The 23,523-nt window shown below is 40.2% G+C and overlaps 1 pseudogene; it reads left to right on the forward strand.

Moving 5' to 3' along the window:
* Nucleotides 1–20,380: 20,380 nt before the first annotated feature.
* LOC114099288 (protein dpy-30 homolog pseudogene) lies at nt 20,381–21,096 on the forward strand (annotated as a pseudogene).
* The last annotated feature ends 2,427 nt before the right edge of the window (nt 21,097–23,523 follow it).

Consider the following 23,523-nt stretch of genomic DNA (forward strand, 5'->3'; position numbering starts at 1 on the left):
ATCCCATTCATACTGTCAGGGGACTGCCAGAAATAAGCTTTCATAAAGGTTCAAGAAGAGATAAAGAACAAACAAGATAGTAGAACACACACATCACTAAAGGAAGAAGCTCTTTCAAGCACCATTCCACAAAATCTTGGCTCCACAGGAAGCTAATGAGTTTTGCCCAAGTTTGCTAACCACTGTAAAAACAGAGGATGTGGTCCCTATGTGACAACTCACCATAACCCCACCGCACCTCAACTCTTTCACTAGTGTGCTCAGTGGGACAATCAGATCACCACAGTCTGTATCTGCTCATCAGTATGACTATGATTCCCGCCTCCTAGAGTTGAGAAAAGCCCAAGCAGCTCAGTTATATTGAAAATTGAATATGGAGCTAGCAGGACGGAAAGTATGACACAGGTTTATTGTACATTATAATAATTAGGATGACCATATAAATTTATCTTCTACAACTGGGACATTTCTAGGAGTGAAAGGAGGTACTGCTAATAATTATTCCGGGAAACCAGACACCATCCAGACATGATAACTGATCTGTCATCACCGCATCTTTTCTACTATCTTCATACCATAGGCACTGTGCCCTAGCTCATTTTGGTAGTTTGTTTTTCTATACAATTGACTTGCATATATAGTTCATATAACTTCACTTATAAAATGCTCTACTGGTGCTTATAATATAGAAAAGTTACATGAAGTCATTCTGAAGTCATTTTGAGTTACAGTTTTAGCCCAAACCAAGGTAGAATTTTAGCCTCAATTCTTGTTGCTGGCTTCTTTTTTCTTCCTCCACAGTAGCAGGCCTGACTAGAAATATCACGCAACGTAAAACAAAACTTTCTTCTCTAGTCCATAAAATTCCAACCTAATTTTATGTTTTATGGTGCATGTTGATGCTTTCAGTTTTTTTTTAAATCAACCGCTTCTCAAAGAGCAACTAGAAAATAATGAAGGCGGATGTGGCTCAGGGTTGGAGAACCAGCTTAGAATGCGGGAGGCCCTGGGGTTCCATCCCAAGTCCCAAAAATAACAAGGATCCCAAAGAATGAGAAGACTTCAACTTACCGACGGGCAGTCCAAAATTAGTTCTTCAACAGTTACTAGGTCCAGGCCAAGTTTTGCTGACAGAATTTCAAATATATATCTGTAGGTTGGATCAACTTTTGATTTTCGGTTTTCCCTGGCATCTCTAAACCTTGCCTAAAGAAGGACAAACACTGAATAAGAGCTGTGGTCATCAAGAAGACCCACCAAAATGTGTCATTTAAAGTAAAAGCATTATCCATGAAAAAAAATCTCCTTGGAAGCCAACCTGTTTCTCTTTCAGCGTTTCCTGCAGGTTCGGAATGCCGCTCATACTTCGGCGGTACTTGGACGAACGCGGGGAAGACTGGGGGAGCGCCTCGGAAATCCCCGACTGGGCGGGTCGCGGGGCAGCCCGGGGCCGAACCCGCTGCTGCTGGTGCTCCTCATCCTCTTCGTCGGAAGGAATGAGGTCCCGATAGTCGCTCACCTTGCTCACCGAGGGAGCAACGCCCTCCGCCATCAGGTCAAAGTCGTCTTCGGGATTCTCCTCCGTCGGAGGGGGCGGGGCCTCATCTCCCGAGGGCGGGGCAGTGCCCTCTGAAGAAGGGGCGCCTGGCTCTCCCACGGGGAGGCTACCTTCTTCTTCACTGCTCATGGTGTCTGTCCTGGCCGCCAGCCGAATATCTAGAATCAGAAAACGTTTTCGTCTAAAATTGTACCATAAATTGAGTGGTCTGTATTTCTATGACTCCTCTTGAAGCTAGCTAGGTAGCAAGATCATCTATTCTTCCCCCACCACATTATCAGAAGAAGCTAAGATTACGAGGCTAGAGAGGTGATTCTTTTTTTTTTCCTTAAAAAGGGAACTGTATGTGAGCGAGAACGCGCATGCGCATGCACACCCCCTCCAACACCTGGTGTTTTCAAGTTGTACTTCTAGTGATTATGATATGACCATAAGAAACTGTCCCTTTGCACATATCTCATCCCTGAGATGGTAACCACCCCAGCTGATGGGAAGGCACCTATCTGTCCTTGAGTGTCTTAGGGCTGAAAAAAAACTGAAAGCCGGACTCGACTGTAGGTCAATGCCAGCATGCTAACCAGGCAAGAGACCAAGCAAAGAATTACAGGGACTTGAAATGTGACTTGCTTCAAGAAACTCTGTGATATAATACAGTTCCTCAGACAGACACCCAACTGTCCAGCCATCGCATTTATAGAAGCATAACCAAAACTCAAAAACATAAAACATCCTCTTAGCACTCAGAATCCCAAGTCCAAACACAAAGTTCATGGTGAAAGGTGACTGTGACTTTTTAGTGACACAATGGTAACTATATATAAAGAATAAATCCAACCTACCCAATCACAAAAGCTCTAATTACAAAAGTGTGTAGAAGTTAATCAGGAACATATAACCATGAAAATAGGGCATACCAGTAGAGTGGGAGAAAATGTCAAACAAAAAATCATACTGTAGTACAGTAATGAAGCCTCCATCAAAATAAGTTTTCAGGATATGGTTAAAACCTAGAAACCAGAATAACAGTAAATGCTTGGAGAACAAAAAGATAAGTTCCTAAGCAGACAAGACAGAGAAAGATGCTTTCTAGTGAGAAATTCTGAGGAGGACACAGTGCAGACCTGGCCTAAATAAGCCAAAGCATCTAATGGCAGGACACCAGGGCATGACACAGAGTCAGCCTGTTAGCTATGTCCCACAACCTTCCCAAATTTTCCAGAGAACTTATAAGCAGCTGAAATTGTTTTCTTGGATACCCTTGGTTAGCTTACTCAAGGACAGAAATACCCAAACCAATCCAACTTTCAGTTTTTATTGTTACATACTCATACATGCACACAATATAACAATATAATTTGGCCAATATCATTCCCCAGTGTTTCTCCTTTCCCTCCCTTCCCTCCTCCTCCTTGTCCCTTTCCTCTGCTCTACTGATCTCTCTCTGATTTTCATGAGACTCCCCCTCCCCCACCTTTCTTTTCCTTTTTCCCCTCTCGCTTCCAACATATGAGAGAAAACATATGACCCTTGAGCTTCTGAGTTCAGCTTATTTATCTTAATATAATGTTCTCAAGTCCCATCCATTTTCCTAAGTGTATGTTTTTTAATCTTGCAAAACAGTTCACTTGAATCATTAAGAAAATCTTTTTATCTTTTCTCAAAGGATACTGATAGGCATAATTGTCAAGTTTTTGGTAACCAGTGCAACATTTAATTTAAGTATAGTGATAAACATATGTGCTGGTTGAATGTTTTTTGATTGGTTGGTTATCTATCTATCTATCTATCTATTTATTTATTTATTTATTTTTGGTACCAGGGATTGAACCGAGGGGTGCTTTACCACTGAGCCACATCCCCAGTCCTTTTTGTATTTTAATTAGAGACAGGGTGTGGGAGACCAACCTTACAGGTGACTGGGTTACACTCCCTAGCTGGGTGCTGAGGCACTCAGTTGCAGAAATGTGGCAGAGCTTTCCCCACCCTTCTTGGGTGCGAGGGTTGCTGTCTCGTGCATGGGTGTGTCTTGCTATAGCCCCATGGGTGAAGCTACGCTCACCTGTTCCTTTGTAATATAACCCCTTGCCCTGTTTAGGATAGAATCTTCCATGGAAGTACCTTGTGTGTGTCCTCTTCTCTTACTGTGCCCTTGGGTGTGGCCTACCCAGATGTCAGTCAACCTGCTGACAGTGGACATCATGAAGATACTCAGCCCCCTGAAACCTGACCCCTTGTCTCATTTGAATAGCTTCCCTCAATAAAAGGGGTCAGCGCATGCTCTCTATCTCTTTCTGCGGACCCTTAAGGTCAGAGGAGCCGTCACAGCGACCCCAAAGAAAAAGGTATTTGTGTCTCTTGCGTAGTTATTTCATGCAGCCCAGTTAGCCCAGTTTAACTGGAGTGACCCCTGAGCCTTTTAGTCAAGAGATCAGAAACCAGGCAACAGGGTCTCTCTAAGTTGCTTAGGACCTCCGTAAATTGCTGAGGCTGGCTTTGAACTCACAATCCTCCTGCCTCAGTCTCTTGAGTCACTGGAATTACAGGTATGCACCACTGGTCCTGGTTGAGTTTTATAGGGCTATGGTGCTTCCCTATAGGTAACTGGTGCTTCTTACAGAGCCACACAACTTTTAAATAATAGTGACCACTGTTAGTTAAGCCATCAAAGAAAGGTTAACATTGAATCATAATACTTTGATTCAATCAGGGAAGTATGCAATAACTCTCAACTTTGCATCTTAAAAGGGGTACTGTAATTTTTATAAGTAAAGGTACGCAGTAAATGTCATTACCCATCATTTATGGTATAGATATGAGGTGTCCCCCCAAAGTTCCTGTGTCAATGCAAGAATGTTTGCAGGTGAAATGATTGGATTGTGAGAGCTGTAACCTAATCATTCCATCCTACTTTAAATGGATATTCCATCCTACTTTAAATGGCAGTAACTGTAAGCAGATGGGGATGTGACTAGAGGAGACAGGTCACTGAGGGCACTGGAAGGATTCATCATCCCTGTGGCCCCCTTTACCCTGGCTCCAATGAACGGAGCAGCAGTCCTCTACCATGCCCTTCCTCCATGATATTCTACCTTACCCTGAGCCCAAGCAATGGAGTCAGCCCACCATTGACTAAACCTCTGAACTGTGAGTGAAAATAAACTTCTTCTCTTCTAGGTTGTTCTTGTCTGGTATTGTGGTCTCAGCAATGCAAACATGACTAACTCACTAACACAATGTATTCCCTAATGATTCCAGGTAGTTAAGACTCATGGGCATATAATTTCAGAAATAGGGGGAAAGAACTTAGGAATCATCTAGTTTACATCTCTCACTTTAATGGTAGTGAAATTTCAGAGAAATCACAGGTCTTTTCCTATTGGGTACATGGATAATAATCATCTTTCTAAACTTCAGACTAATCATTTCACTTCCCTATTTAAAATTCTATGCCCATCAACTATAAATTCTTGTGTCCTCCAGGACATTCCTGATTGATCCCATTTCTCTCTTCCCCTTCTCTATCTCACCCACCCTAATCTCAGAGGAAGCAAGATTAACATTCTTCTCTTCCTAGGTCAAATTATGGGGTTTTCAGCTCACTGACCACAGGAATGAAGAAATCCAGACTTGGGAGCTGGTACCTGGGGATCAAAGAAATAGCTAGCTATCCCTCAAGGCTACCACTTGGATGTGAATTTTGACTCCTGCTAGGCACAGGAACATGTTCCCTCTTTAAGAGCCTATGGCAGTTAGAATCACAGTCTCTGAAACTGGAGTCTCTTGAGTGTTGTCATTTGCTTAAAAAAAACAATAAAAAAAAAAAAACACTTCTTTTTCTCCAAAATTTCGTTCTCATTGTTGGGTCAGCAACAGAGACAAAGACCAAGTTTCAGTATCAATCCTTAGTCACACCTAGGAATGTGAGCAAGGTGTATACTAGTGTGCTACATCTTTTCTCTGATACCATTCTCTGTAGCCCTATCCCTTCCAGTATTAGTTCATTACTGATTTTTGTGCTTGGCTGTGTAGCTAGCATTAGATTAAGGAGCCTTTCCGAAGCAGAATGTCCAAAGTGGGAATACAGTCTGTTAAATACAGCACAGGGTGGTTGATGTCAATAAAAGGTGAATTAACAAAGGGATGATTAGAACTTCTGAAGGGGAAAGTGACACAGAGCTGTCAAGAGAGAATGGGAAAATGGGAGGGCTGGGATTGTGGCTCAGGGGCAAAGGCTTGCCTCGCATGAATCAAACCTCAGGGTTTGATTCTCAGCACCGCTTATAAATAAATAAAATAAAGATAAAAAATCCATTGACAACTTAAAAATAAAAATAAAAGGGAAAATAAAAAAAGGAAGGGAACAGGAAAGGAGACTTCAGGGCTCTAGAGGGGTGTGGAAGGTAAAGGAACAGAAAATAAGTCTGGATGGACTGATATTTTGCCGATTTACCGGGGGACGCAACCCAGGCCTGTGCATCTGTGCCTGCCAAGCAGGTGCTCTACCCCTGGAGCCTCACCACCCGCCCCTTATTTTTTAATTTTCAAACAGGAAATAGGGCGTGAGGTCACTTTCATACCCAAGGAAGAGGCTGGGAATTAGAGGGCACAGTGACTTGGCTGGGGTTTTGTAGCAGGGTGTCCCCTGGCTCCCACCAATAGGTTTAAGGTACTGGATTTTAGCATGAATTCCAATCCCCAAAAAGGGAACCCAGGGTGGGGCTGGAGGCTGCCTGGGGCTGGGCGCTGCGCCCAGCGCCCGCAGACCACGCACTCACCGCCGTGCCCCCGGCTCCCAACGCTGCCAGCACCCGCAGACCTCGAAGTCAAGCCCGGGAAGGCTGCGCTGCCCGAGGGAAGCTGCTCCCGGTCCCCTGGGCCACCGCGGCTCGGCGGTTGGGAGTCGAGAGTGGCTCGCGCAAGGCGCTGCTGCCCGCGGGTTGCCCGACTGCGGGGCGCGACTGGAGCCCCAGCATCCCAGGCGCTGCCCAGGGAAGAATCCACCTCCCCAGACTGAGAAGTGAAACACTGTTCAGGAGGTCCTGGGCAGGTAGGGCAGCTCCCTAGGACAGAAATTGGGAGCTGGACCACCGTGCTAGGACCTTGGCTGGATTCCAAGGTACGGTTTGAGGACATTGGCATGGAATGTGTAAATATATAAAATAACGTTTCCTATGGCCTTGCCAGTTTCTGAAGTTACTTGGTGTTTCACTTTAATATGAAATGTTTCCTGTTGAGTTTGTTCAAAAACCTATGGAAAGACTGAAGGAACCAAATTCTCAAAATCAACCTCTCGTTGGGCTGGGGTTGTGGCTCAGCGGTAGAGTGCTCGCCTCGCATGTGCGAGACCCTGGGTTCCATCCTCAGCACCACATAAAAATAAATAAGTGAAATAAAGGTGTTGTGTCCAACTACAACTAAAAAATAAATATATATATTTTTAAATCGACCTCTTCTTTTCTGTGCGTTTCTGCTTTTCCTGTCATTCCCCGACCCTGTCTGAGTAGGGTCAAACTTGGAATGCAGAACGAGGACTGTGAGGTTCACCTTTAAAAATAAATAAATAAAAAACAAAAAAAGAGACAAAGAAAATGAAAAAAAAAAAAAAAAACACACAATGAATATAAGACTTATAAGCCAGGGGCACCCTTCATGGAGAGATCCTCTACAGTGATGGGCAGGGGCAGTTCCATCCTCTACAGTGAACATACGATGTGATTTGATGGGCAGGGGCGGTTCCAGCGCATTCTTGTCAGTGCTGCCTCTATATATTCTGATATAGTAAGACACAAATTACAGGGCTGGGGGTGTGGCTCAGTGGTAGAGAGCTTATCTAGCACCTGGGAGGCCCTGGGATCCGATCCTCAGCACCACATAAAAATAAATAAATAAATAAAGGTGTTGTGTCCAACTACTTCTAAAAAAAAGAAAAAAAGAAACATGGGCTGGGGATGTGGCTCAAGCGGTAGCACACTCTCCTGGCATGCGTGCGGCCCAGGTTCCATCCTCAGCACCACATACAAACAAAGATGCTGTGTCCACCAAGAACTAAAAAATAAATATTAAAATTCTCTCTCTCAAAAAAAAAAAAAAAAAAGAAAAGAAAAAGAAAAAAGAAACAAATTACAGAATATCATATCCCTTAAAGAGCCTTAAATATATTCTTATGCCTTAACTGACAAATTCCTCTTTTGAAAATAGATTATAAAGAAATAAGGCTACATAGAAACAGAGCTTTAGTTTTAAAGATGTGTAAAGCTGAATTATGTTTGTAGCACCATGATCCACTCAATAGTTTCATTAAGTCTGGCAGAAGACTCAGTTCATGGAACACTGCCAAAAGGTAGCACTCCTGAGAAATACTGAGATATTGGAAAACTATACCTTCCACAGAGTTCTCTTGAGGCTTAAAGAAGATAAACACCATGTAGCACATATGTGACATTAAGTGCCCAAGACTTTGAGAATGAAATGTCCCTGAAAATACAAGGGGATATATGTAAAAACACTTAATACAGTAGCAGATGGAAATGGCTTAGTCAATACTAGCTGATATTAGTAGTGTTTAGTATGAACATATGTAGTGAAAGAAATCACTGAACAGGTAATCAGGAAACTGAGATTTAGTGCTACCCAGTAAATAACTAATTAGTTGAATAATCCTTAGGTTGTAAAATTGCTCTAGTCTTGGGTGTCCCCCTCTGATAGAATTAAAAGAAGAAAATGAAATAATTTCTAAGTTCCCTTCCAGTTCAAAAAATCTATAGCTCCATGATGAGTTTGGTTTTAAGCCTCATCAATTGAGTAAAAGATAATAAAATAAAAAATGTCAAAACAACCAAGTGAAAATGTCTAGATGTTATAGGGAATACACAGATTATTAGTATTTGTTATAATTGTCCTAACATAGCCAGCCACATGATCATATTATCAGATAACAATTTAAGTAATCAGCCATTGAAATATAATATATGTAAATATTGAATAACTATCCACAACTCATTCCTTTGAGCTTTTCTTCCAAGATTATCAGTTTATGGCTGTTACAGCACATTTAAAGCCTGTTTAGTTGTCCATTCTGCTAAAAAAGAAAAAGAAAACGTGTCAATGCAGAAATCCAAACACCTAACAAAACAGGTGGTAGTATAACAACCTCAAACACCTAAAAGAAGATGATGTTCATTAAGGAAAATAATTGTAATCATAAAAGCATTTTATTCATACACAGATTAGATCTCCTAAACTTGACTTTTGCTAACAAAAAAGAAAAACCATGGGTATGCCCCTTGTAATGGGTTGAATTGTATCCCCCACCCCACCCCACCCCCCAAAATTATGTCCAAGTCTTAACCCCAGTGCCTGTGAACATGACCTAACTTGAAAATAGTGTCTTGGCAGATGTAATTAAGTTAAAAATCTCAAAGTAAGATGATCCCAATAAAGGGCAAATGCTAAATTCTATGACTTATGCTCTTTAAGAGAAATAGGAGGGGGATTACAGACACAGAGACATGAAGAAGCTCATGTGAAAACAGAAGCAGAAATTGGTGTAATGTTTGAAACTCTAGGACCCACCAAAGCTGGAAGGAACAAGGAAAGATTTCCTCATAGTGCTTTTGGAGGGAGCATAATTTCACTTCAGTGAAACCTTCGGGGTTGTGATGATTTGTCATGTCAGCCCTAGGAAAACTAGCACAACCTTTACAATACCAAAAACTTGGTTCTTATTCCCACTGCCAATCCAATAACAGACAAGAGGTTGTAAATCTAATTGCCAGGGGGAGCAGTGGGGTCTTAAAGAGGGGATACAAAAACTACCACATATGCCTACCAGGAGTCATAATCCACGTCCACATGACAGCCCTTTCTTAGCTCCCAAGTCTGGATTTCTTCATTCCTGTTGTCAGTAGTCAGTGATTGGAAGGACAGATAACTTAGCCTAGGAAGGGAAGAAAATTTTTCTTATGCTGAGGTTAGGGAGGGTGAGAGAGAGAAGGAGAAGGGGCAAATGCTAGTTTTAAAATAAGCCACCCATGGTTGAGCAGCGGTTTATATTTAAAGCCTGAAGTGGGCCCCTGTTACACTTCTATCAAAAATGGAAACTCTATCTAAACTTTTTGGTATTAATCTTCTCAAATAGGGACCATTTCTAAACTACTTCTTCCCTGCAATTGCTGTCTTCCCCGGTCCCGCCCTTTTAAAACAATTTGGTCTTTATTATTTTTTAATTTTAAAAATATATATAAAATCTTTAAGATATACAGAGAGGTATAAAGAATAATACAATGAGCATTGATTTGCCCACCAGCCACCTAAAAATATGAAACACTATTGACAATTAAACCCCGGAAGTTCCCTCCCCTATTCCTTCCTCTACTGCCCCTTAGAGGAAATCATGTTCTTGAATTTGGAGTTGTTTATTCCTAGGCACTTCCTGATAACCTTACTAGATGTACATTTAGCTATAAACAGTGCATTATATCATTTTGCATGTTTTAAAACTGCAAAATGATATAATGCCATGTGTATTTTTCTACAACTCATAATTACTTAATTTCTATTGTGAGATTTTATCCATGTTGGAATAAGTGCCTCTGGTTCATTCATTATTACTTATGTATAGTTATTCACTTAATGAAAATAACAGCTTCACTGGATACTGTCAAATTATTTTCCAAAGTGTTTTTTAAGCCAGGCACAATGGCACATGCATGTAGTCCCAGGTACTCAAGAGGCTGAGGCGAGAGGATCACTTTAGCCCAGGAATTCAAGGCCAGCCTGGGCAACAAAGTGGGACCCTGTCTCAAAACAATCAAACAACAATAGGAGAGAGAGAAATGAACACAAGTGTTTCTAAAAATTTAGGTTTCCATAGGCAAATGCCTATGAATTTCAGTTGCTACACACTGATACTTGATACTGAAAGATTTTTTTTTTTTCAGTTGTAGATGGACACAATGTGTTTATTTATTTATTTTGATGTGATGCTGGGAATCGAACCCAGTGCCTCATGGGTGCCAGGCAAGCACTCTACTACTGAGCCACACCCCAGCCCGATACTGAAAGATTTTTAACTTCTCAATTTTTGTCAATCTGAAAGGCAATTCCCTATTAACATAGGTTTTTCACATGCAGTTTGTGATCCCTCTTTTGTAAACTGCCTGTTCTCCTCTTTTACCATTTTTATTGTTATCTTTTGTTGTTGTTGTTGATTGGTAGGAGATTTTACATATTCTGTATGCTGAACTTTTGTTGGCTATGTGTATTTGCATATTTACCCATACCTTCTCCCAGACTGTGGTTTATCTTTTTATGGTATGTTTTAGTTTTCTTTATAATTTGTGCTTTTGCATATCACTAAGTGTAATTAAAAACAACCAAAATGAGGGCTGGGGTTGTAGCTCAGTGGTAGACTGCTTGCCTCACATGTGTGAAGCACTGGGTTCAATTCTCAGCACCGCATATAAATAAACGAATAAAATAAAGGTCCATCAACATTAAGAAATATTTTATTTATTTTTTAATTTTTATTGTTGGTTGTTCAAAACATTACATAGTTCTTGATATATCATATTTCACACATTTGATTCAAGTGGGTTATGAACTCCCATTTTTACCCCGTATACAGATTGCAGAATCACATCGGTTACACATCCACTGTTTTACATATTGCCATACTAGTGTCTGTTGTATTCTGCTGCCTTTCCTATCCTCTACTATCCCCCCTCCCGTCCCCTCCCCTCCCATCTTCTCTCTCTACCCCATCTACTATAATTCATTTCTCCCCCTTGTTTTTTTCCCTTTCCCCTCACTTCCTCTTGTATGTAATTTTGTATAACAATGAGGTTCTCCTTCCATTTCCATGCAATTACCCTTCTCTCTCCCTTTCCCTCCCACCTCTCATCCCTGTTTAATGTTAATCTTCTTCTCATGCTCTTCCTCCCTACTCTGTTTTTAGTTGCTCTCCTTATATCAAAAAAGACATTTGGCATTTGTTTTTTAGGGATTGTCTAGCTTCACTTAGCATAATCTGCTCTAATGCCATCCATTTCCCTGCAAATTCCATGATTTTGTCATTTTTTAATGCAGAGTAATATTCCATTGTATATAAATGCCACATTTTTTTATCCATTCATCTATTGAAGGGCATCTAGGTTGGTTCCACAGTCTAGCTATTGTGAAATGTGCTGCTATGAACATCAATGTAGCAGTGTCCCTGTAGTATGCTCTTTTTAGGTCTTTAGGGAATAGACCGAGAAGGGGAATAGCTGGGTCAAATGGTGGTTCCATTCCCAGCTTTCCAAGAAATCTCCATACTGCTTTCCAAATTGGCTGCACCAATTTGCAGTCCCACCAGCAATGTACAAGTGTACCCTTTTCCCCACATCCTCGCCAGCACTTCTTGTTGTTTGACTTCATAATGGCTGCCAATCTTACTGGAGTGAGATGGTATCTTAGGGTGGTTTTGATTTGCATTTCTCTGACTGCTAGAGATGGTGAGCATTTTTTCATGTACTTGTTGATTGATTGTATGTCCTCCTCTGAGAAGTGTCTGTTCAGGTCCTTGGCCCATTTGTTGATTGGGTTGTTTGTTATCTTATTGTCTAATTTTTGGAGTTCTTTGTATACTCTGGATATTAGGGCTCTATCTGAAGTGTGAGGAGTAAAGATTTGTTCCCAGGATGTAGGCTCTCTATTTACCTCTCTTATTGTTTCTTTAGCTGAGAAAAAACTTTTTAGTTTGAGTAAGTCCCATTTGTTGATTCTAGTTATTAACTCTTGTGCTATGGGTGTCCTATTAAGGAATTTGGAGCCCAACCCCACAATATGTAGATCGGAGCCAACTTTTTCTTCTATCAGGCGCAGTGTCTCTAATTTGATATCAAGCTCCTAGATCCATTTTGAGTTAACTTTTGTGCATGGCGAGAGAAAGGGATTCAGTTTCATTTTGTTGCATATGGATTTCCAGTTTTCCCAGCAGCATTTGTTGAAGATGCTATCCTTCCTCCATTGCATGCTTTTAGCCCCTTTATCAAATATAAGATAGTTGTAATTTTGTGGATTGATCTCCGTGTCCTCTATTCTGTACCATTGGTCCACCCGCCTGTTTTGGTACCAGTACCATGCTGTTTTTGTTACTATTGCTCTGTAGTATTGTTTGAAGTCTGGTATCGCTATACCGCCTGATTCACACTTCCTGCTTAAAATTGTTTTTGCTATTCTGGGTCTTTTATTTTTCCATATGAATTTCATGATTGCTTTCTCTATTTCTACAAGAAATGCCGTTGGGATTTTGATTGGCATTGCATTAAACCTATAGAGAACTTTTGGTAATATCGCCATTTTGATGATGTTAGTTCTGCCTATCCATGAACAGGGTATATTTTTACATCTTCTAAGATCTTCTTCTATTTCTCTCTTTAAGGTTCTGTAGTTTTCATTGTATAAGTCTTTCACCTCTTTTGTTAGGTTGATTCCCAAGTATTTTATTCTTTTTGAGGATATTGTGAATGGAGTGGTTGTCCTCATTTCCATTTCAGAAGATTTGTCGCTGATATACAGGAATGCCTTTGATTTATGCGTGTTGATTTTATATCCTGCCACTTTGCTGAATTCATTTATTAGCTCTAGTAGTTTCTTTGTAGACCCTTTTGGGTCTGCTAGGTATAGAATCATGTCATCTGCAAATAGTGATAATTTAAGTTCTTCTTTTCCTATTTTTATGCCTTTAATTTCTTTCATCTGTCTAATTGCTCTGGCCAGTGTTTCGAGAACTATGTTGAACAGAAGTGGTGAGAGAGGGCATCCCTGTCTTGTTCCATATTTTAGAGGGAATGCCTTCAATTTTTCTCCATTCAGAATGATGCTATCCTGAGGCTTAGCATAGATAGCTTTTACAATATTGAGGTATGTTCCTGTTATCCCTAGTTTTCTAGAGTTTTGAACATAAAGGGATGCTGTACTTTGTCTAATGGTTTTTCTGCATCTATCGAGATGATCATATGGTTCTTATCTTTAAGTCTATTGATGTGGTGAATAACATTTATTGATTTCAGTATATTGAACCAGCCTTGCATCCCAGGGATGAATCCTACTTGATCATGGTGCACAATTTTTTTGATATGTTTTTGTATCCGATTTGCCAGAATTTTATTGAGGATTTTTGCATCTAGGTTCATTAGAGATATTGGTCTGTAGTTTTCTTTCTTTGAAGTGTCTTTGTCTGGTTTAGGAATCAGGGTGATGTTGGCCTCATAGAATGAATTTGGAAGTTCTCCCTCTTTTTCTATTTCCTGAAATAGCTTGAAAAGTATTGGTATTAGTTTTTCTTTAAAGGTTTTGTAAAACTCTGCTGTATACCCATCTGGTCCTGGGCTTTTCATAGTTGGTAGTCTTTTGATGGCTTCTTCTATTTCCTCAATTGATATTGGTCTGTTTAGGTTGTCTATATCCTCCTGACTCAATCTGGGCAGATCATATGACTTAAGAAATTTATCGATGCCTTCACTATCTTCTATTTTATTGGAGTATAAGGATTCAAAATAATTTCTAATTATCTTCTGTATTTCTGAAGTGTCTGTTGTGATATTGCCTTTTTCATCCCGTATGCTAGTAATTTGAGTTCTCTCTCTTCTTCTCTTCGTTAGCATGGCTAAGGGTCTGTCGATCTTATTTATTTTTTCAAAGAACCAACTTTTAGTTTTGTCAATTTTTTCAATTGTTTCTTTTGTTTCGATTTCATTGATTTCAGCTCTGATTTTAATTATTTCTTGCCTTCTACTTCTTTTGCTGTTGTTTTGCTCTTCTTTTTCAAGGATTTTGAGATGAAGTGTGAGACAATTTATTTGTTGGTTTTTTCTTTTTTTAAGGAATGAACTCCAGGCAATGAATTTTCCTCTTAGAACTGCTTTCATTGTGTCCCATAGATTCCGATATGTTGTGTCTGTGTTTTCATTTATCTCTAAGAATTTTTTAATTTCCTCCTTGATGTCTTCTATAACCCATTGATCATTCAGTAACCTATTGTTCATTCTCCAAGTGATGCATGATTTTTCCTTCCTTCTTTTATCATTGATTTCCAGTTTCATTCCATTATGATCAGATAAGATGCATGGTATTATCTCTACTCCTTTATAATGTCTAAGAGTTGCCCTGTGACATAATATATGATCTATTTTTGAGAAGGATCCATGTGCTGCTGAGAAAAAAGTGTAACTGCTTGATGTTGGGTGGTATATTCTATATATGTCAATTAAGTCTAGGTTATTAATTGTATTATTGAGATCTATAGATTCTTTATTCAACTTTTGTTTGGAAGATCTGTCCAGTGGTGAGAGAGGTGTGTTAAAGTCTCCCATAATTATTGTATGGTGGTCTATTAGACTCTTGAACTTGAGAAGAGTTTGTTTGATGAACATAGCTGCACCATTGTTTGGGGCATATATATTTATGATTGTTATGTCTTATTGGTGTATGGTTTCCTTGAGCAGTATGTAGTATCCCTCTTTATCCCTTTTGATTAACTTTGGCTTGAAATCTATTTTATTTGATATGAGTATGGACACTCCTGCTTGTTTCCGAAGTCCATATAAGTGATATGATTTTTCCCAACCTTTCACCTTCAGTCTATGTATGTCTTTTCCTATCAAGTGCGTCTCCTGTAGGCAGCATATTGTTGGATCTTTTTTTTTTTTAATCCATTCTACTAGCCTGTGTCTCTTAATTGGTGAGTTTAAGCCATTAACATTTAGGGTTATTATTGAGATATGGGTTGTTCTTCCAGCCATATTTGTTTATTTATGTTACTAAACATGGTTTGTTTTTCCTCTTTGATTATTTTTTCCCTTTACTGTCCTACCTCCCACTGTTGGTTTTCATTGTTATTTTCCATTTCCTCTTCCTGTAATGTTTTGCCGAAGATGTTTTGAAGAGATGGTTTTCTAGTTGCAAATTCTTTTAACTTTTGTTTATTGTGGAAGATTTTAATTTCATCTTCCATCCTGAAGCTTAGTTTCGCTGGACACACAATTCTTGGTTGGAACCCATTTTCTTTAAATGTTTGAAATATGTTGTTCCAGGATCTTCTAGCTTTCAGAGTCTGTGTTGAAAGATCAGCTGTTATCCTGATTGGTTTACCCCTAAATGTAATCTGCTTCCTTTCTCTTGTAGCTTTTAAAATTCTCTCCCTATTCTGTATGTTGGGCATCTTCATTATAATGTGTCTAGGTGTGGATCTCTTATGATTTTGCACATTCGGCGTCCTGTAGGCTTCTAGGATTTGGGATTCTGTCTCATTCTTCAAGTCTGGGAAGTTTTCTCGTATTATTTTATTGAACAGATTGCTCATTCCTTTGGTTTGGACCTCTATACCTTCCTGTATCCCAATGACTCTTAAGTTTGGTCTCTTTATGTTATCCCATATTTCTAGGATGTTCTGCTCATGGTTTTTTAACAGTCTCGCTGAGCTGTCTATGTTCTTTTCAAGTTGAAATACTTTGTACTCATTGTCTGATGTTCTATCTTCTAAGTGTTCTACTCTGCTGGTAGTACTCTCATTTGAGTTTTTAATTTGGTTTATTGTTTCCTGCATTTCTCGGATTTCTGTTTGTTTGTTTGTTTTTTATAACCTCTATCTCCCTGTATAGTTGATCTTTTGCTTCTTGGATTTGTTTATGTAATTCATTGTCGAAGTGATCTTTCATTGTCTGATTTTGCTGTCTAATGTCTTCCTTGAGACTCCAGATCATCTGAAGCATGTATATCCTGAATTCTTTATCTGACATTCCATCTGCTGCAGATATTACCTCTTCTAAAGTTGAATTGACCTGCATTGCTTGTGGTCCTTTCTTTCCTTGTCTTTTCATACTGCTCGAGTTTCTTTCTGCTTGGTGAAACTGTTGTGTTATTGAATTTTCCCCCTATATATTTATATTGCTCTTGTATAATTGCAAAGTCTCCCTTTTGTGGAGAAAGACAATGTTAACAGATCTCAATATCAATAGTACATCATCTAAGCACATGTTTTCCTTATTACTACATTTATAGCTAGACTTTATGTCTACAAATGTTGGTTTCGATTATCGTTTACAAATATAGTCATTAGTTTCATGAAAGGCATACCGTTTCTGGTAGCTTGAAGAAAACTGAATTTCAGGTGTAGGATGTTATGTTTATGGGGAAAGGAGTGAGTGTATGGGGTTAATCTAACTTAGTAACTTTGGAGAGCTCTAACCAATAGATGGGTAATTTATGGAAGAATGTATAGATTCAAATTCCTATCTGTATTTATAAGATTACCCTACTTATGAATAGTAAAATTTAGGGGGTTGCAAGTGGGATAGAGGGAGTAAGAGGGAGGAAAACAAATAACTAGGAAAGGAAGAGAAAAAAGAGAGTGGGAAAAAGAAAATACGAGAAAAAAGAAAAGAAATAAAAAGAGAGAAGGGAGGTGGGGCATATGCAATTCCTCTATAGTATATTATTCTGGTGATTCAGTCGTTAAAGACCTTTTTCGTGCACTTTTTGGTTTCACATATGTTGAGGTTGCGAAGACCTGAGGGGGAAGGGTAGAGGAGACTGGGTGAATGGCTGAAAAGAGAGAGAGAAGAGAGAAAAAGAAAGAAAAAAAGAAAAAAACAATGTCTCTCAGAACTCTGTTTTCATTTCTTCCAGTTGGTGGCGTTGTCTATTCCTAGCTTGAGTCTCTGGGTTCAGGATGGTGGTGGTAGTCAGTGTGAGAGGACTTGAGCTTCCACCTGTGGCATCTCTACTCTTATTTTCTGAGATGTAAACCAGGTGCCTGATGCACTGCAGAACCGCACTGGTAGCCACACCAGCCAACCGGTTGGTGGGTTTTAAGGGTTGGTGGGATTTTCCAAGATGAGTTCCATCAGTTTTTCTCATAAGGTGTTTGATGAGGTGGGGGTCTTGGGGAAACCTTATGTTTGTCAAGAGCTCGGTCAGATGACTGCACGGGCGGGTGGCAGGGCCCCTCCTCCAGTTGGAATGGTCTGTCTACCTCACAGGCGGGAGGCTGGGCTCCTCCAACTGGGGAGGTCTGTCTACTGCGCAGGCGAACCGCTGGGCCTGTTCTCCAGGTCGCAGGTTTCCCTACCGTGCAGGCGCGGGCGGCGGCTGGGCCATTCCTCCAATTGGGGTTATCTGTCTACCACGCCGGCAGGCCGCTGGGCCCCTTCTCCAGGACGTGCGGTCTGCCTACCTTGCAGGCGGCGGCTGGGCCCCTCTTCCAATAGGGGTGATCTGTCTACCACAGTGGCGGGCCGCTGGGCCTGTTCTCCAGGTCACAGGTCTCTAAGAAATATTTTTTTAAAAAATGAGCAGGAGTAGTAGTGCACGCCTGTAATCCCTGTGGCTCTAGAGGCTGAGGCAGGAGGATCGCAAGTTCAAAGCCAGCCTCAGTAACAGCAAGGCACTAAGCAACTCAGTGAGAGTCTGTCTCTAAAAAAAAAAATGACCAAATTGGTTTTGGCACCGTTATAGAAGCACAAATAATTGGAACGGAAGCAGACCTCAAATCGATTAGCATGCTTTCCTTTATTCTGCAGTAGAGTCAATCAATCAGGCACTGAAGGGCTCACTTTCTGGGTAGAAAATGGCCGCCAGTTATAGATGGACTAGTGAAGCCGGATGTGTCGGTTTGGACAGTCAAGAAAAAAGGCCTAAAATGTTCAAAACTTGGGGCTGGGGTTGTGGCTCAGTGGCAGAGCGCTTGCCTGGCATGCACAAGGCACTGGATTCGATCCTCAGCACTACATAAATGTAAAATAACGATATTGTGTCCACCTAAAACTAAAAAAATAAATACTAAAAAAAAGTTCAAAACTTATTGTTACTGGGAAGGGATGAAAGTTCAGAACTCAACCAAAGTTCACTGTTTATCTTCTTCCTCTGGGACCCAGAGCTTCACTGTTTGTTTTTCTCCTTCCAGGACTTACCAGCAATGGGAAAGGGTAAAAGTCCAGGACCCAACATTTCAGTATCTACCACTTCAGGGCCCATTGTTGTTGGGAAGGGATGAATGTTTGCTTTTGATGGAGATGCTGGGGATCAAATGCAGAAAAGAATGAAAGTTTGCTTTTTTTCTCCTCAGGGCCCATTGTTACTGGGAAAGGATTAATGTTTGACTTCCTCCTCTCTCTTCCTTCAGGTCAGATGGTTTTGGGAGGTTGTCATTTCCCTGTCCTAGGGGTTGTCATTTTCATGTCCTTCACTAAGAAATCACTATCATACATTCATTCATAAAGATATTGGCATTTAATTCTTCAGTGTTTTTATGTTTCTTATTTTTTGTTATTTTTGTTGCTCTTGTTTGTTTTTATTTTATTGAACCCAGGGCCTCACACATGCTAGGCAAGTGCTCTACCACTGAGATACATCCCCAGCTCTTTTTAAAATTTAATTTTGAAACAGACTCTCCCTAAATTGTCCAGGTTGGCCTTGAACTTTTGATTCTTTTGTCTCCAGAGTAGCTGGCACCACAGGCATGTGCCACTGTACCCAGTTCATTCTCTAGGCTTTGGGGGCTGGGGATATAGCTCAGTTGGTAGAGTGCTTGCCTCACATGCACAAGGCCCTGGGTTCAATCTTTAGTACTACCAAAAAAATATGATTACAAATGAGCATTCTCTAGGCTTTTAAGTTTTGCCTTTTGACATTTATATCTTTAATCCACTTGCTCTTCTGTTTTCCTTTAAAGCATGCAATAGAAAACCACCCTTACTTTTGCATATAGATGACCATTGTCCTGGCACTATTTATTGAAAAATTCATCTCTTCTCCCACTATCTGCAGTGCTCCCTCTGACATATATCAAGTTTTGTATGTTGTCTATTGCTGCACAACAAATTACCCCAAAATTTAGTAGCTGAAAATAACACACATTATTTCACAGACCAGATAGAAAGGTCTAGCTGGGGTGTCTTTCAAGGCCAAAATTAAGGGGCCAACAGAAGCAACAGTCTTCTCGAAGCTCTCTTGGGGAGGACCCACTTCCATGTTCACTGGTGGCTGCTGGCAGGACGGTCCTCACTGGCCATTGACTAGAGACATCAGTCCCTGCCACAGGATCTCTCCACAGCATTGCTCACAAAGTGGTCACTTGCTTATCCTTTGGGTGATATAACAGAAAAACAAAGAGAGCACCTAACACAAGAATCACAGCCTTTTAAAATCTCAGAAGTGGCATACCATCTCTTCTGTCATATTATTCTATATAAGAAGTGAGTCACTAAATCCCATTCATACTCAAGCTGAGGGAATTAAACAAAAGCCTGAATATCAAGAGGTGAAGATTCTCAGCTGTCTACTACAATTTCCATGTATTTGGCTATAACAGTGTCCTTACCATACTGTCTTAATTACTATAGCTTTATACTAACTCTTGTTATCTGGTACTGTGTGTTTCCCTACTTAATTATTCTTCAGTACTCCTTGCCTAGTTTGAACTTTAAAAATAGAATCTAGACCAGATTATTTCAGTTTAATGAAAAATTCTTTCAGGATGTTTATTGGAATTGTATTACATTAATGGATTAATTTGTAAATTGATATTTATGATATGGAGTCTTCCTATCCATTTATATGTGTTATCCCTCACATATTCTGAGAAGGTCACTAAAGGAGTTAGAGGGGAAAAAATTTGAGGTGTTTTTACAATAATTGGGTGGTAATGCACAGTGTATGGAGGGTTTGTGTATTGCCTCAATTCCTGAGACTAATAGATTCCAGACCTATCTCCATGTTGAAGTTCTTTAGTCCTGCTCCACTGAGTTTTGATGAAATATACTCAGTAATTTAATAGTAGGCATGCACCGAATTTCTGTTGAAGTTCTTATCCTGCCCATCTTTTTGCCATGGACGGTTTCTGAGCCAGTCAGTCCTAATCCAGGTTGCCAATAACAGTTCCTTCATCACAGAAGTAATCACAGGGCCTCGGCCAGATCAATCCTGCTCCTTCTTGGATGTTATTAAACTGGAATTCAGGGAAGAGGTTCACTTGCTCTCCCACTGAGAGGCTGCGAGTTGCCTGATTTGTGGAGATAGTGTGTCTTGAAAAAAATCAAGTTGAGAGTCATGCGACATTCGACATTTGTCACTTACGGCTGGAGTGGTTCATGCTGGTAGTTGGTGGTGCAGTGCAGACCTTTTAGGAACCAACAGCTTGAGCTCTTTGCAGGGTCCACCACAGAGCCAGAGCAGATGCTGGAAGGACAGATGCAGGTTGCAGAAAACCCTCACTCTGTGTATGGTCTGACCGACAATGTTGAGATGATAGTAGGAAACGAGAAGATGAAGGCAGAAGTCATCAAAACAGAAGGTGGATTTACAGTCTTTGCCAACTCGTGCCTACCTGGATCAGAAGGTTGTGCCTATCTTATTACAGGGACTTGCTGTGCTTGCAAAGACCACCAAATCCCATTGAATTTCTAGCATCCTATCTTTTAAAAAACAAGGCATAATTTGAAGAACTGACTTATTGGGAAAAGCAGAAAAATATGGTTGCTACTGTAGATTTTACATGATTAAGAGGCAGCTTTAATTGCCATGATTTCTCCCTTTTGTGGAAGTATAAGAATCTTCAGGACAACAGAATTTATTTCCAGAGTTATGGAAGAAAACATATGTCCCTTATTTTGATTTAATCACCATACTTATTTAATGAGTGTATTCTGTGCAATGTTTTCTCAGATTGTCTTTAACTTTGTTTAAAAAATGACCTTCAAAATAAACTGTCATAATGCAAAAAAAGAAAGAAAGAAAAAAATGAAGTTGAGAAGCAGAAAGAAGATGAGAAATGAAAATATGTTGGTGGCGGTCAGGTGACTAGTGTCATATGCATCACTGCCCTTCTTAACTTTGGTTATGTAAGCAAATAAATTCCCATTTTGCCCAGCGCTTTGCAACCAAAATCTTGACATCCATCTATATTCTTACATATTTACATAGATCCTCTTATTCATATAAAATCTGTCAAAGCTTATTCTTCATTCACCTATTGCTATAAAGCCCTTTTTCTGCATTACATTTATACCAATTGTTACCATTTAGTCTTTTAGCAAGTAGAAATACTTATTGAACATCTATTATGAGCCAAAGTGTGGAAGACAAGGAGAAGACTAAGGCTTCCAGTGAGCACAATCAATATATATGTCTTAGCTGGGAGTGATGGCTAGCAGATGTAACTCCAACTGCTTGGGAGGCTAAGGAGAGAGGATTCCTTGAGCCCAGGATTTGGAGGCAAGCCTGGGCAACATGGAGAGACTTGTCTCAAAAAAGAAGAAAAAAATACATTATATAATGTGTGTTAGCAAAATTAATGTAAAAAGCATTGCAGGTTATGGAAATTTGGATTAAAAGAAGGTGTGGGGAAGTTTAAAACTTATTCTTTTTTTCTAAAGTTTCTATCATTGAAATATATGAAATAAATTGACAATAGATTAATAGGAAAAAGAACATGTATGTTTATTAATGTTCACAGAAAAATCTTAGCATGGGAGTCACACACAAAATATGAGTCTCCAAGAAGAGCTTGGAAATGTAAGTTTCTAAGATAAAAACAAAGAAATGGGGAATAGGGACATGGGTTCTGGTGGGAAGTAAAGAGGTGACAAAGTATGAAAAGTGGAGGGGAGGAGATACACAGGGAACAAGAGCTGTTTTGTTATGTAGAAGTCTGCCAGCAATAGCCACCTATTAGAAATTTGTATCTGGGCTGATGTCAGACTCCAGTCTCTGACTGTGAAAAGATCTTTCTATGGAGAAAAGGGGGTATCAGATAGACAATCGTGTTCGTCTGCTGACAGTTTGTCATTAATTTAGATTTTCTTTACTGACATAATTTCTCCTATGAAAGGGGAGCCTTTCAAAGCCATGCCTGTATTCCAGAAGTATACAGTTTCTCTGACATACTCAAAATATGCCAAACAAATATATTTCAGGGTCCTGTTGTACCTGGATGAGGTAGGGCACCAAAGATAGCAGGAAACAGTTTTATTTGGCTGCAGCCAGGTTCAGAGGGTACAGCTTTTGCTGTAACCATTTAATCCCTGAATCTGGAGTTCAGGTAGTTTCAAAATTTTATACCCAGCATTGAGGGGAGGGGCTCAGAAGTTCACAGACTGCAGAAGTTCACATAAAAGCAGCTTTCTTTCACTGTTCTGGGCAAGTGGTTAGATGCAGGGCAGGCTGAACGAATATTAGCTGCAGGATAACCCGGGCACTCAAACCCTCCTCTGTCTTGTTCTCAAGGCTGAACACTCAAACCTGCCCCCCCCCAAAGGCTGAACACTTAGCCCCCCTTATGCCAACAAGGCAGCTTGTAAACCCATAGACCCTATTAGATTTAGGCAGCACAGCAGAAGGACTATAAAAACTTTCTCCTGCTGGGCTCTTTCTCTCTCTCTCTCCTCTTCTTTCTCACTGCTGCAATAAAGATCTCTTGGTCCCTCCAAGAGTGTTGTGGTCACTTTCCTTTCACAAGGTAACCCTTCAAGGACAACACCTGAGGAGGGGACAGCTTCTTCTCCCTTTTCTCTCCTCCCCCTGCCAGCTACTACCATGGAGCCGAACTGGAAACTTCTTGAAATGTAGATAGCTCTGTGAAGCTCCAGCTCAAGGCCAGAGGCCTCGTAAAAATAGAGCAACAGGAAAATAGGAATACATTGAACTCTTTTGTACAGACTCTTTTGCTGGTAGTCTTAAAATCAATTATGGTAAAGATTTCTGGAGAAGCTTAAATAAGATTTTTCTTTGGAGGAGGGGGTGCCACTGCAGTCCCACATAGTCAAATCATGACTCCTCTATCTCATTTAATTCTCATCAAATCCTTCAGGATATAACAGGAGTCTAATAATACTTAAAATATAAATCTTGCTGTTCAACCACTGACAGCTTATTTTAAAAAACTGACACCCCAATACACACCTTTTCTCCTCCCTTTCCCCTCCCTA

This window comes from Marmota flaviventris, chromosome 6 (assembly GCF_047511675.1).
Source record: "Marmota flaviventris isolate mMarFla1 chromosome 6, mMarFla1.hap1, whole genome shotgun sequence".
In the NCBI taxonomy this organism is placed as follows: Eukaryota; Metazoa; Chordata; class Mammalia; order Rodentia; family Sciuridae; genus Marmota; species Marmota flaviventris.